Source organism: Alosa alosa, chromosome 2, assembly GCF_017589495.1.
Source record: "Alosa alosa isolate M-15738 ecotype Scorff River chromosome 2, AALO_Geno_1.1, whole genome shotgun sequence".
Classification (NCBI taxonomy): Eukaryota; Metazoa; Chordata; class Actinopteri; order Clupeiformes; family Clupeidae; genus Alosa; species Alosa alosa.
The window spans coordinates 21,575,250-21,590,751 of NC_063190.1; the positions used below are offsets into that span (position 1 = coordinate 21,575,250).

The following is a 15,502-nucleotide window of genomic DNA, read 5'->3' on the forward strand; positions in this document are numbered from 1 at the left end:
CGTTGACTAGCATTTTAAACAGCTAATTTCTGCCGTTTTTACGGGGTAACTGTTCATATCGTTCTCCCGTTTATGCATCTCATTAACATTTGTTTAGCATGCAACACCCATTGTTGATGACGCATCCTTGGTTCGGTTCTAAACTGGTGGAAATGTGGGCTGGGCTGGTTCACTAGATAGCACCAAGGTTCAAAAAATTCTGAACGGAACCGGTTCAAGAACAGGTTCGCTGTCAGTGGAAAAACACCCAATAAGGCGGCCTTATGTGGGGCTCAGGTGGGCTGTGGTGTTTCCCAGAATGCTTTGTGACTCCATTTTAACCCTTTTACCTCACCTGACATGTAAGACAACATGAACATGCAGTCCCAAACACAGAAATACAGCGCCACCCTGACTTCTGTTCTCCCACTACTGCTATTCATTTAGCCTGAATTTTGGGGAAGCACTGTGTATGTCCTGGTTTAGTGAAAGTGATGTGTAAACAAGCTTAGTATTATGAACACAAGACAACACACACAAGACTACACGCAGAGTCACTTTTTCTCACGCACATTCACACACAAATACCACATACAAACACAAATACATTTTCATGAAGTGTGTTAATAAAAAGTCTCTTGAAGCAAGGTATGTTTCACTAGTGTGTGTTCACTTGCTGAAGTGGTGTATTGACCTGTTTCTAGAGATCGCTCATTACATCTCACCCTCTGTGGGTAGGTGCTTATCAATACATTGAACTGACTTTCTCCATTCTGATACTACGTACACACACACACACACACACAAACACAAAAGCAAACGGACAAATACACACAGACAATTTGCTTTGCCCACTGCCCCTCCCATTACTTCAAACACAAGTGGACCTCTTAAACTAACCAAGGAGCAGGTGCTGGGGACAGACATTTCAGCCAGGCTGAACACAAACACACACACACGCATATGCACGCACGCGCACACACACACACACACACACACACACACACACACAGACATGCATACACACGCACACACACTCACTCACACACTCACAAACAAACACACACACATGCACGCACGCACAAAGACACACACACACACATGCACACACAAACATGCACACAGAAAAAGAGAGAGGGAGAACCAATGAAAGAAACAGCTGCCTCGGAGATTAAGGCACAATCACTTCATGAGAAAATTGGCGGCTCTGATCAAAGTAACTTGTCTGGAAAAGGAACAGGATGTTCTTATTTAATGACCTGGTCAACCCTCCCCCCAACACAAACACACAAACACACACACACACACACACACACACACACACCATTTTGTTCTTTCGGAAGGAAATAAAATTCTAATTCTCTTTTCTCCTTTCCTCTCTCTCTGTATGTATTAACACAAACAGTCTGTTGGTCGTCATACTGTATGTCGTTGTTTCAGTCATGTCAGTATCTCCTGTAGTACAGCCAATCACCTCTCTACTCCTCCCACTTAGTTATGCCAGTTGTACCGTAATATTAAAGTGTGTGTGTGTGTGTGTGTGTGTGTGTGTGTGTGTGTGTGTCTGTCTGTCTGTCTCTGTCTATGTTTTTGTGTTATTATAAGGCTGCAGTTGGAGAGCTCCTGGCATAATTCAGGGCTGGAACAGAACGGCTGTTGGGGGTGCGGCCTGACGACAGGATCTGTGAGGAGTTTGGGGAGATGCTTCAGCGGGCAGAGAATGCACAGGTGCACACACACACAAAACACAACACACACACACACACACACACACACACACACACACACACACACACACACACACACACACACACGCTCAAACATTAGCCAATATTTTTATTTTTACTTTTTATTCTCTTCTGGTCACTTTTGATGTTGCATGCATATTACGTCATGCATGTCTGTCTCTCTATCTCTCTTTGTGTGTGTGTGTGTGTGCACGTGTGCGCGCATTGATAGCTACTGTGTTGTACTATAATGGGAACTTTAACCTGAGTGTATGTGAAACTCCATCTCTGTGGAAGATTACTGTTCCTGAGTCACATGAGTCTTGTGTGTGTGTGTGTGTGTGTGTGTGTGTGTGTGTGTGTGTGTGTGTGTGTGTGTTAGAGAGAGATATAGAGAACCATCCACAGGGTTGGGCAGGATGATCCGATCCTCCCACAGTCATGTGTTTTCCAGTCCTAGGACATGACATCTATGACACAGTCTTGTAGTTTTATAAATGTATCCTAGTTTTTTAAGTGTTCTATGTTTTTTTATTTACCTAAAAAAATGATAATTTATCCAAAACTCAACAAATTTCATCTCATAAATATTGTAAAAGGTTGAGGAAATGCATAGCAGAGCATAGCAAATGTTTGACAATACTGTGACCAGGAAACACCTGCTCAGGAGAAAATAGTTCATTTGTCAGACTGAGCGGATGTCCTACAGGAAAGGTATCACATGGCGTTGGGCATGTAGGGGGACATACGTGGACATAGTTTCCATTCCTTCTGTGAACAGTGCACTTGTTGTAGCCTTATTAAGAGAACGGGGACGAGAGAGGATGTTGTTACTTCCTGGGGATAATATGACATGGGTGCAAAGGTCAAAGCACAAGGCACACACACATACTGCCTACCTAGTCAGTCTCTTTCTCTCTCTGTATCACTCTGTATCTTGGCATCTTTCTCTGGTTCCCTGTACCAGTCTGTCATACCCCTCTTGCTCTGACTCTTTTTTATTCTCCTTCTCACATTCTCTCCTTCAGATGCTCTCTCTCTCTCTCTCTCTCTTTCTCTTTCTCTTTCTCTCTCTCTCTCGCTGTCTCTGTCGCTCACACATGGCATTGGTTGCACAGCACTGCCCAGTTAAAAGTGTGGTCCAGTATGTGGGTCGTGGCACCAGCCTCCGTGCAGGTTGGCATGGGCCTTAGGCGTTGGCACTGATGCCATGCCCACACGTTTGTGAACACCACACGCGGCTGCTCACAACCACTCACAACCCTGACATCATCACCGAACCTGACGAGTCCTCACATCAAATCTCAGATCTTGTCACCGTGTCGTGTCACACGCACAGCCCATAAAGTGGGGCTGGAGCGGGCTGAGAGATGGACAGCAGTTCATTGAGCAGTTCATGTCCAGTGAGGACCGGAGTCGAGCCTCTGGAGCTCCAATGGCGTGATCGGGCGTAGAGGGTGGAGAAGTGGGTGCAGAGGTGAACGAGTTGACAGAGGACCTGCCCCGGGGCGAGCACCGCCAAATGGAGTGTGAAATTGTGACAACCCTGTAGTGTGATTTCTTCTTTTTCATCTCATTCATGCTTTGCCTCTCTCTCTCTCTCTCTCTCTCTCTCTCTCTCTCTCTCTCTCTCTCTCTCTCTCTCTCTCTCTGCCTCTCTTATTCTCTTTCATCCACTTGTTCACTCACTCTCTCAGTATTGTTTTCTCTCTCTCTCCCTCCCTCTCACTACTGCTGTCTCACTCACTCACTCACTCACTCACTCAGTCGCTTGCTTGAGGTCTTGATTTTTCATTCATTTTCTCTGGTGCTCTCTCTCTCTTCCTCTCTCCCCCTCTCTCTCTCTCTCTCTCTCTCTCTCTCTCTCTCTCTCTCTCTCCTCTCTCTCTCTCTCTCTCTCTCTCTCTCTCTCTCTCTCTCTCTCTCTCTCCTCTCTCTCTCTCTCTCTCTCTCTCTCTCTCTCTCTCTCTCTCTCTCTCTCTCTCTCTCTCTCTCTCTCTCCCTCTCTCTGTCTCTCTCTCTCTCTCCCTCTCTCTCTCTCTCTGTCTCTCATGCAGCGCTTGCTTTCTTTCTCTTTTTCTCTTTCTCTCCTTCTCACACACATGCTCTTTCTGTACCTCTCTGTCTCTCTCTCTCTCGCTCTCCCCATCCCCTGCTGGTGGGGAAGTGATGTGTGTGTGTGTGTGTGTGTGTGTGTGTGTGTGTGTGTGTGTGTGTGTGTGTGTGTGTGTGTGTGTCTGTGTGTTTTGTCTCATGTCTGCGCATATATGGACAGCATCTGGCGGCAGCTCCTCGGCTCCACGCGGGATGTATGGCGTTTGCAAGTGCTTCTCTTTATATCTCTGCCACGGCAAGACTTACGGGACTGGCGCTTGCGTCCATCACAAGCACAACTCCATACCGAGTGAGACAGCTGCTCGCTTTGGCTGCTTTTTCCGTCGAAAATGCCATTTTTTGATGCATTTTCAAAGGATGTTACAGTAGTTTGAGATATTGTAATATGGTAAAAATATTGCTATATATTTTTTTTTTCATCCAATGGATTTCCGTTTTGTCTTGTTTGGAGTTGGAGTTCTGTGGTTTTGGCATTTTGAAGGATTTATAACAATCACGGGATATTGATATTATGATACCAGTACAGTGGGTTAATTGCACTAATTGAAATTATCCAGATTTCTGAGAAAATTGTTTTATAAAAGAGGAATCATTAGAAGTGTGTAATTTTCTGTATGTGTGTGTGTTGGGGGGAGAGTTACTGGGTGTATTTATGGGCATCTGTGCCATTTGGCATCATATGTTGGTGCCAGTCTCCTCTTGCCCTCGGGCAATGGGCATGCCTGTCTCTGCAGCTGCAGGGCATCTCCCTGGCACTTCATTTCTTGGCATCACCTGTTGCTGTGTAGCATGGCGATATGCCATGGGCCAATCACTCATTCTCAGATTCGCCCGCTGATTTTTCCTGCTTAGGCAACAAAGCCAGACTTTTCTGCCTTGCTTTCATTTAAAGTAGTGCAAGACATGCAACTCCTTTTATTTGTTTTGGTTTACAGCGGAAGCCATGGAAATGGGGGTGAGGGGGTAGAAATTTGTTGAAGAGTGATTTGTCAAACAGTGAAGAAATGCTTTGACATTATCTAAGTCTTTAATCAAACCGGTAGACCCTCCTGCTCTTTGAAGTTTTTTTTGTTTTTTTTTTTTTTTTTTCTTTTGAAATGTGCCAGCAATGAAGGGGTTAACTGGTCTGTGAATTCTTGATTGCCAACTCCCAGGCAGAAGGCTAGTCCAGCTCTGAGCCATCTGTGCTGGGCTGGGCCGGGCGTGTGTCTGCCTCTCTCCGGCTCGGAGCTCCTCGAGCTGTGGTTAGCCCTGCCCAGTCACGTGACTTCTCTGAAAATCCCCCCTCCCTCTCCGGGCCCCCGTGTTTCCAGTAAACTGTTTGAAAGGAGGGGGGTGACTCAGACTCAGAATAGAACCAGCTTCCCTTCAACCACAGCTTGTTAAAGAATTTGTCAACGTGGACTCCAGGGCGTGCATTTTTTTTTTTTTTTTTTTTCTCTCTCCTTCTCTCTCTCCTTCTCTCTCTCTCTCTCTCCCTCACTCTCTCTCTCCCTCTAACTCTTTTTTTCTTTCTCTGTCTCTCTCATTCGCTTACTCTGTCACTCTCTCTTCTCCCTCCCTCCTGCTCTCTTGTTCTCTTTCTCTCCTCTCTCTGTCTTCTTCCCCCTGTTCTTTTCCCCTTCTCTCGCTCTGTTTTTCTTTTTTGCTCCTTCAGTCTTTCTCTGTTCTGCTGTTGTGTTTTTTTTTCTTGCGATAGATAGGTTTGATTTTTTTTTACGCCCTCGGCAGTAATTGCATCAGGCACTTTTAATTACTTCACTTCCTGTCCCGTTTTTTGTGTGTGTGCGTGTGTGCGTGTGTGCGTGCGTGTGTGTGTGTGTGTGTGTGTGTGTGTGTGTGTTGTGTTTGTGTTTGTGTGTGTGTGTGTGAGAGAGAGAGAGAGAGAGAAGGTGCATATTCATATTCGTAGGTATCTGTGTGTGAGTGTGTGCGTGAGAGAGATACATTAATGTGACTGATCCTGATACTTAAGTCATGTAGAAAATCAGATAAAGTTCATTTCACTCTCTCTTGGACCAGACAGAAAAATTCATTCAGAAAACAAAGAAATTACAGTATGTTAATCATACTTAAGTCTCAAGTTATAACCTCTAGATCACATACTCCCTGCTGTAGGTGAAATTAATTTAGCATCTATTTCTTGAGTAGATGCATATCAAAGTATTACAGAGTTGTTTCCTTCCTTAAATTACTATCATGATCATAGATACTATACTGTATGTACTTGCAAAATCCATGGTCAACATGGTTTTACAGTAAAGTAAATTAAATTCCTGTTCCTTTGAAGGGACTTCCCCGTGAGAATGCCATAAAGTAAATTCAAACATAAGTACGTCGTTCTCTTTGTTTCTGCGCATACAAAGAGAGGAATTCTGTTTATATAAGCTGTAATTTACATTTCAGGCAGAGTTCTGAATAGGCACCAGTATATCATTAAATATGTGGTGGGATCACAGAGGTCTCTTCGTTTTTTCTCTCTTTCTTCTGTCCTTTTACGTCAGCCCTCGTCATTGCTTTTGGCAGGAGGATTTGGTTGGGATTCAAACTGTAGACTCAGAACTTGCATTAAATACTGGATTGTTCTGGGTAATTAAAATGAGCCGTCTAAGATAGAGTGCAGGTGTGGGAGGAAATTTGCAAAAAAAAAATTGCAAATAAGAGTCATTAAGCGTGAATGAAACGGAAAGGTAACCTCCCCTCCACAAAAAAATAAATAAAAATAAAGTGCTGAATCACTTTTAAAGTAAGAGCATGACAAAGCACATCAAAGACAGAGTCTCCAAATGTTTTGTTGACACAAAAAGCTGAGACGTCGGAGAGAAGAAAAGCGCCGGCTGATGAGACGCGGGAGACAAACATGTGTGCAGGAAAAGAGCTGAGTAGAGCTGAGCAGGGAGCCAGGGGCTGGAGGCGTCCTCCCATGCTCTTAATGACGGGGAGCCTTGACAAGATCTCCCAACATTTAATTGCTCTTAAACCGCGCCCCGGAGTTGTGGGGTGGGGTGGGGGTGTGGTAGAGGAGTTTGGGGTGATGGTGAAGGAAGGGCGGAGGGGGTTGTGCAGGAGTGGAGGCGCGGCGCTGTATTGGTGCAGGCCTGGTGCAGGCTGACGATGGCTGTTGCCAAGATGGTAATTTTCCATGAACCGGCGAGAGAGGAGGGTGTGGCTTGTGCATCTACCAAAACTCCCTCCGGATGATCGGCGCTGTTGTGGCTAAGAATCGCTGTACAAAAAGAAAGAAAGCAAATAAAAGCCAAGGAAAAAGGAAGAGGAAAGAAGGAACACACACACACACACACACCCACACACACACACACACAGGCAGCCCTTTCAATTCTGATGTGCTGGTATTGCTTGACATGAACATGAACAGTATGGTCTTAGGCTATCATCTTTACAGAGGAAGTGCCTTTGTGGGCATTGTTTCATGCTGTGGAGGATGGCGTTCATCATGTGTCGGTGGTGGCCTTTCAGGGACAGGATGGGTCAAACGCTTTTCAGTGACTCACTGGCTGGGTTTCCAGTGACACCATGGCACAGAGAGAGAGAGAGAGAGAGAGAGAGAGAAAGACAGAGAAAAATCCCACAACAAAGTCAAAATATGGACAAAAGAAAAAACATAGGAGCCAGAGGAAGGGGGAAGGAAAAATTCTGCTGTACACGGCATTCAACGGTACACCGTCACGCTACACAGAGTCCCACCACCGCCACCTCAACCACCTCCACCACCCACACACAACACACACAAGACCCACACGCCTCAAAACTCAAATCCCCGCCATTCAAGACACAAGTGTCAGAGGAGTGTGTCTTTATGGTGAGCTCTTCATCTGACTGCTGTGAGGATAACAAAATGGCAAATGAGTCTGAAGTCACCATCAGATACTGAGGGCATCGCCCCAAACAGAGTCATCGGATAATGCTGTCTGGCTCGCTGATAGCAGCGGATCAACTTTGCATCAAATAATCAGGTGCTGACACTTGATTTCCTAGTGCCTTGGCCTGGCTGGGACTGGGCTGGATTTGGGCTGGGGCTGGGGCTGTCAGAGCCATCTAATATGTGATTGTGGTCTCATGGATGGCCCAGTGCTGATCATGTTTCAAACTATACACATTCCAATGCACTGAGCTGAGACTGTACCGTTTGTGTGACTCGTGTTGTCCTGGCTGAAATCAAAGAGTACTGGTGTGTATGTATAAGGAAAGACTTATCCCATTGGGCGGCAAGGGAGTTTCAAATTCAAACTGGGCCAATAAGATGTCTGACCGTTAACCCCCCTCCCCCTCACTCCCACCTTGTGCTCAGTATTACTCATTTGATGACCATTTTAGGTATGAGAAGAGTCAAAAAACCTTCCCTCCATCACAGCTACCATAATCACAAAAGAACCATTCAAACATCTATTGTTTATGTTCAAACAAAACAAAAAAACACATAGTTGATTCATGAAATATCAATCCTGACTTTTTCATAATATTAGATATGCTTATGTTTGTGTAATCTGAGGATTTATGTGATTGAGGAGCTGTGGAAACTCTTATCTTTCTCTTCAGAAAGCTGTTGCTCAGTCAGGACGGGAGAGATTCTGTTGTTTTCTTAGCCTTACTGTAAGGGCTTGAATGTGAAAAGGTGTTCTGTGATGTGTTTAAATCCAGGAGTTGATTGATGTTATAGTCCACAGTTTGAAATGTAGGTGTTTGTAAATATAATGTTTATTATAATGTTATGTTTATCTAATCACCCATTACCAATGCATAGATATAAAATAGTTGCATTTATTTCATATCAAATAATTTTATGAAGTCTTTTTTTTAGTCTGGTTATTAAAATGCCAAAAAAATGCATTCATAACAACTTTGCTTTGTTTCTTGAACTCTGTGTGAGTGAGTGTGTGTGTGTGCATTGAGAACATTTTTTCTTATCAATCCTGTCCAATAATTTACAAGGTTGTTTTGCTTTGAAAAGCTAATGAACCACTCAAAATAACCAATTAGAATTATACTTCAGTTTCAGATTACAGATTGTCTCATTGCAAGAACACTTGCACATGTAAGAGAGTCAGAATAGTACTGTTTCACTGCAGCACAGAAATAACATACAGACACATGCAACATTGAAGCACTACTATTGGAGGAACACATATTACTACAAATTATTTTTTAATTAATTTAAATAAAAATCTAACTGTATGCAAAGGCTTTTCCCTCTTACATCCAAGCCTAAAGGCAAGCATTAGTTCAGATGCCTTAAGAAATAACCCCTTACATCAAGTTCCCATACATTTGCATTGAAAAAAAAAACATACCCTTCTCCCACCTCTTCCCAGAAGAGGTATCTTCAGGAAAATTGCTTGTCATTCTTTTTGAATAAGAGCTTTTTGTTCAGGCAGGAGAAGGGAACATGTTGAGAATCAGAAGATCTCTCTGTGACTCACTGGAATGGCCCAGATGGATGCCCATGTTCTGTTTCCCCTTCCTCTGCCTGCCCAATAATAATGGAATTTAAGTGACATAGAAAGAGCTGCTGTCAGTGATGGTAAGGGTTAAAGTTTTACTGTTGCATTTTTTGGAGGGGGTTGTGGTGGTGGGGTGGGGGGGATTTACCTATTCACACATAGGGCAATGTGGTGAACAGGACAGTAAGAATGAGAGACAATGCATGGTTGATTGAATCACTGAGAGAAAAGTAAAACTCATGTTTTAAGAGGTGTTGCATATAGGGATATAGACAAGGGCTGTGCTGTGAAATCTTAAACTGGAAACTTTTCTCACAAAATGCTAAACATATGGACTGTAGACATGTGTAAATAGTTTAAAGGGTTAAATCTGAAGTATTAATTGCATGTCTTGAGCCAGCTGTGTCTCGGGTAATTTTGGGTTTGTTTCAGTTCAGTTGCTTCTGTTTACACAGCCTCAGAAGGAAATATGAACAAGACTGCAAATATATGAATATGACACAAATGTAAAAATCCTACAGTTGTGAAAGATTTAACATGGGGCGCAATTGTGTGCCTGTGCACATTTTTTATAATCTGAAGTTAGGATCATCTGGATTGAAATCTGTTTTTGATCTTGGAAATCTGACTCTGACTGAGTGATTTTATTTGCCCTCCCAGACGTTTAAAAGTGAATATGTAAAATCGAATTAGAAACAAATTTGTAGCATCTAAGTAATTAGTCTGTACAATGTACTGACTTTAATTATAGATGGTTTGCACACATAAAAACTATGCTTAATTGAAAATTATAGCCTAAACTGACTCAGTGTTCTTTAACAAGTATTATGTTTGATATAGATTCTACATGGTGAATTGTGCTGCTGTTTGTCCTAAATCTGTACAACCCTCTGGGTCTGAAATAAAGGCTTGATTCATGCACCAATAAATATTGTTACACACTACTCATTTTATATGATGAACTTTTTTGTTTAAATAAATCCTGAACGATTTAAAGATGTTGACAAAGCAGTCTTGCATAAATGGTTATTTAAAATATTAACCTCTGCTCAAAGTCATCCTTGTGAATTTATTCGTTAGGAAAGATATTAAAAACTTGTTTTACAGTGGTCTTGGAGTGTCTATCAGACCTAACGAACTAATATATTTATGTGTTTAAATGACATGAAAAAGTCAAGCATTTCAATGGAGAGGGGGAGTGGTATCGTATCGGTGCAAAAAATGACTCAACCAGTGTTTTAAAATCACCAATTTTGTCTGATGTCAAAACAATCTCCTGAACTATTATATGCTATTATTTTTTTATTTATTCCTAAAACATAGATTTAGCTGTTTATCTGATATGCCCTTAATTGCATACTGTTAGAATTCACAACCAAAACAGGGATCTTTCATTTACATTGACAAATGCTTATCTAAAATAAAATAATTTTTAATTTAACCTACAAAATGTTTTCCTTTCCATTTTGTATCTTTTCAGAGGTTGGTTGTAAAATTGTGTGTGTTCAAGCAGGCATATAAATTATATTTTGAACACTGACTCTCTTAAGAGGATGAATTATTAACAGGTCATTAACTACAATTTTGGCCATTGTTCTCATTTACAGGACTTTGCCACCGGAATAGTCAGCTGTCCAGAAAACAGTACAGTCTCTGGAATTCTAGCCTATGCGTCTGTAAGTTTCTGAAGTAATATAATCTGTATTGTACCACCTGTAGTTGTCTCCAATAATTGTAGTGACTCCAACATAAAATCTTTGTCTATATAATGATTTCCTATTGCCCTAGAATTTTCTTTACAGTAAGCTTTAAATGAAAAGATCTGTCATCTTACAATTCTTTATATTTTTCTGGCATATGAGTGATGGCAAAGGTCATTTTATTTGTTTTTTCCTTTACTGGGGGAAACTAAAAAACTTAAATTATACCCCTCTGAAAAACTGAATAACCACAAGAAATGTAAATTCTATATTAATTCTATATATAAATGTATATTAATAAATAAATAATGATATTAATGTCAAATTGCATTACATAAATGTCTTATTTGCTTGTAGATTCCAAATCCACTATTTGACCTGGCAGGGATAATATGTTGACATTATCTTGTACCTTTTCGGACTTCCTGGGGCGATTCTTTGATTGGGAAATCTATTGTGAAAAGGCACACTCAGGTGAGGATGTTGGTTTTATGATTTTTACTATAAAGCGATATTCATCTCATCAACAATTATTTCTTTATATGTATACTTGTTGAATAATGTTGTTGAAGTGCTGAAATGTTTGAATGCATTTGAAGTATTAATGCATTTCTTATAAGCTGTTTTGAATACATTTGGCTGGGCTTTCCTTTCAAATATGCATTTTCTTAATGTACATAAGACAAACTGGACAGTCAGCTTCAATTTGTCTGTCCAGTTGGTCTTTAAAAGATTATGCTGGTGATGTTCCATTACCCAACCCTTATAAGGAAGCCATTTTGTGTGTACTTCCCTACTATCGTCCTCCATTTTGTTGCATAAGCTGCTGAACAGCTCAAAGAATACTCCCCTGGGCATTCCAGAATGTAGCCAACGAGGTTGAAACTTGAGACAGTGGATTGAAAATATTGCTGAGAGATTAACAGTTTCACGATGGGGTGCCCCTGTGTAGAGAAAGGGGGAAAATGTTTTAAATATGAAGATCCAAATGCCTCTTTGCCCCCTTTGCAAAAGAGATGTCCAGCTGTGTTGCCTAAATATGGGTAAAAAAATATGTATGCCAACACATTTTCATTGCCCATCTTTCATTAACTTCCCCTGGTTTTAGTTTACATTACTTGTCATGTACAGCAGTTTCTTTATTGATCTTTTCAATGGGGAAAGTTTCGGATTACTCCATCACCTGTGGGACAAGCAGGTCTCAGTCTTACTAATGTACTTGTGTAGGGTCACTGCTACGGCGTTTCTCTGGAATGTCATGCTAACTCATGGAGTGATTCATATCTGAAGATGCACAGGCACACAGAGTGAGGGCAGTGGATTATTATTACTCACTTTATATTATTAGTCGTTAGATTTTGTCTCATAACTGGCAAGCACATGCATACAAAGACACAAGTGCTCAGACACACAAACACAGAGAAAGAGAGAGAGAGACGCACGCACGCACCCATCTTTGATTCGTTGCTGCTGTGTCAGAGAGACAAATAATGTACACTGGGCCTTGAATGGCCTGAATAAGCCCAGTTTATAAAGTGCACTTGCCAGCTAGGGCATTGAAGTGTTTGGCGTTTGCGTGGGGGGCTTGAAACAACAGAAGAGCGGGAGAATGCGCTAGAAAGAGCAGGTGAACTGAGCCTCGCAGGCCCTGGCTGTGCACACACACAATGAGAAGCCTGCTGGCCTTTGATCACGGATGCCCGCTGCGTGGGCGTGAATCCCCTGTAGATCATGTCTCAGTGCCTCAGTGACCATGATTCACCTGCAGATCAGGTGTGCAGAGACACACGATACCTGCCAGCTCAGAGTGACACACTGTTTGTGTCATCTGTGTGTGTGTGTGTGTGTGTGTGTTGTTTCTTAATCACAATGCTTGACCTTCCTCCGAACATAATTGCTCATTGTCACTGTGAAGGTGACATTCTGTTTAGCTATGCTGCTTGTAAAAAATATTGGCTGTGTCTTACTCACTGTGTCCGACCTGATAACAACAAAGGCAAATGAGCTGGTTTCCATCAGTCCAATCATGTGGTGCTTGTGGTGACCGAGACCCAGGGCACCGCCTATAAGCTTTCAACCTTAAAACACTCCAAAACTGCCTGTTAAGCACATGTATTACTTTTCACTCCCTTCACAAATCTTTTTTTTTAATCTACCTCACCTGAAGATTGTTATACACAAACAGAAGGAGAGGTAGACCATAAGTAACGGACGGCATCCCTGCACAGGAGGCGCGTTTAGAGAAGAGAGATGCTGTGTATGGTTGACCATAAAGACGCCCGTCTGGACCCCTGACACAGACGTCTCTGTTCTCCCTCTCTGTCCTCTCACTAATGCCTCAGTTCAGCTGGAAGACTGGAAAGAACATGCTCAAATGGGTTACTGTAGAGCAGTCTTGATGACTACCTATCAACAAGTTGAAGGCATGTTGAAATGTTCCCTTAATTACTCATAGTTGCTAAAACTGAAAACATGAAAAACCTATCCTTAAAGTCATGAAGCTATACTTAGATAACTTACAGATTCTGTGAAAATATTTACATGAGCTCTAATAGAGACACAAATATTTTTTTCATATAATGACTGTAAAACTAAGGACGTCTTAGTGTATTAGTCAAATATTGTGCTGCATGCTTTATAGTCTGTGTGCCTGATGCTTTGTATGTGTGTGCAGTGCTTTAAAATGGCCTACATTAACATCACCTTTTAAATGCCATGTGCTAGATAAGGTACCCTCTTTAAAACAGCTCACATCTCTCTCTCTCTCTCTCCCCCTGTATCAATCACTCCGTTTTTCTTTACTGATGAAGCTTCAGTGCTGTTAAAGTTGTAAACGGTGATGTCAGCCTAAAGGTTTTTTTCCACTGTCTTCTTCCACCTTGGAGCAGTGTTTGTAGGCAACTAATGTGTTTGTGTAATCATATGACTACATACTGTGAATGATCATGTGCAAACCTGTGTGCAGTGTCTGTTGGTCAGTTGGTCAGTGTCTGTTGGTCAGTTTTCCATTTACATTTAGTCATTTAGCTGACGCTTTTACCCAAAGTGACTTTGTATGCTCAAGGTACAGTAAAGGTGCAGTGCCACTTGGATATTGTTAGTGCAGCAGTAAGTTTGACCAGTAGCCAGAACAAAGGCCTGATATCCTTACCTTGATTTCCCTTTTCTCTGGAGGAAATATGCCACAAAAGCACAATGGTGTTTTTCACAAAAACCCGACTCTGTCATATCCGAATGTTTTAACTGAAAATGAAAAAGAAAAAAAAAAAAAAATCACAGACAACATGATGATTTCACTTCCACAATCTACCAATGCAGACAAAAACAGGAATGCCCCTTCTGTGTTGAGCTTCTCTGCTGCTGTGACTGTACTGTATGCCTGGGATGCTGTGCCCTGAGTGGCTGATGGGAAAGACCTCTGACTAGGCTCTTTTTCCTTCCGACATGAGAGAGGTGATCTGTAAGGAACTGATGAAGCTTTTATGCCTGTAGAAGGTTGAACGCTTCTCTTTCTCTCTCTCTCTCTCTCTCTCTCTAACAACATATTTACCCCATATAGACTCTCCCAGTTTGCCCCCAGCCTAATGGAGGGCTAACAAGCGCGTCAAAGCTTCGCTTGTTGATGAGAACCTTACAAGTGCTTTGCAGAGTGACTAGGCCGTGGCAGTGACCGGCATCAATCCCTCAATGTTCAACCCCAACCCTTTCTCCATACATCCCTATCCTACAACCCACCCCCTCCACCCACCATCCCCACAAACCACAAGTCCAGGATGATGACTAAGCAGGATCCAGACAGGACAGGATCTCAGAAATTGGTTTAACTTTGAAACGGCTGTTCAGTCCCCACCAACGGCGAGGAAAGGGGGAGGGGGGGAGCTTTAAAAAGAATAGACCCCCAGTGTGGTGCTGTTAAGCTCTTTTAACTTCCTGTCTTGACACTCTACCTCCCTCCATCCCTCTCCCTCCCTCCTCATATCTCTCTCTCTTTTATTGTTTTATCAGCAACAGTCATCCCCCTCTCCCCTTCCCAGACTGGTGTCCTCTCCCTCATTTCCCGAGCAGGGTGTGTGGTAATGAGTGTGTGTGTGTGTGTGTGTGTGTGTGTGTGTGTGTGTGTGTGTGTGTGTGTCAGTGTCTGTGTGTGTCACAGCCACCGTGACTTCTGATGCAAACCCTTATGACAAAGGCCTCTTTTCTGCTGACCACCCTGACTATACGTGGTGGGTGAGGTGGGATGGGGGGTTTAAGGGGTTGAGGTGGAGGGGGCTGTTCAAAAATAATTGAGTCACAGACATAATCTTCCATGACTTGTCATACTGCTCTTAACTGGTGTTACATGGTACATGACTGAGCCTGTCTATCCCTCTCTCTCTCTCTCTCTCTCTCTCTCTCTCTTTATACCTCTCTCTCTCTCTAGAAACTTTTTGTGATCATAACCTTCAGCAAGCACATTGTGGACCAGATGGTGGCCCTTGTTGGGTGAGTAACCCAAGCCACTGAGTAATATTAAGGGTGGGGG

General features: G+C 42.5%; 1 long non-coding RNA gene across 2 annotated transcripts in view; it reads left to right on the forward strand.

The window, feature by feature from the left end:
* LOC125287301 overlaps positions 1 to 11,446 on the forward strand; it is a 56,761-nt gene extending 45,315 nt beyond the window's left edge. The window contains exons 5-7 of one of the 2 annotated variants that reach the window (XR_007192340.1): positions 1,585 to 1,707; positions 10,888 to 10,956; positions 11,338 to 11,446. This is a non-coding gene — a long non-coding RNA (uncharacterized LOC125287301). Of the gene's footprint in view, positions 1 to 1,584; positions 2,572 to 10,887; positions 10,957 to 11,337 lie in introns of those variants that run through there. The other variant, XR_007192339.1, reaches the window with a different exon arrangement.
* The last annotated feature ends 4,056 nt before the right edge of the window (positions 11,447 to 15,502 follow it).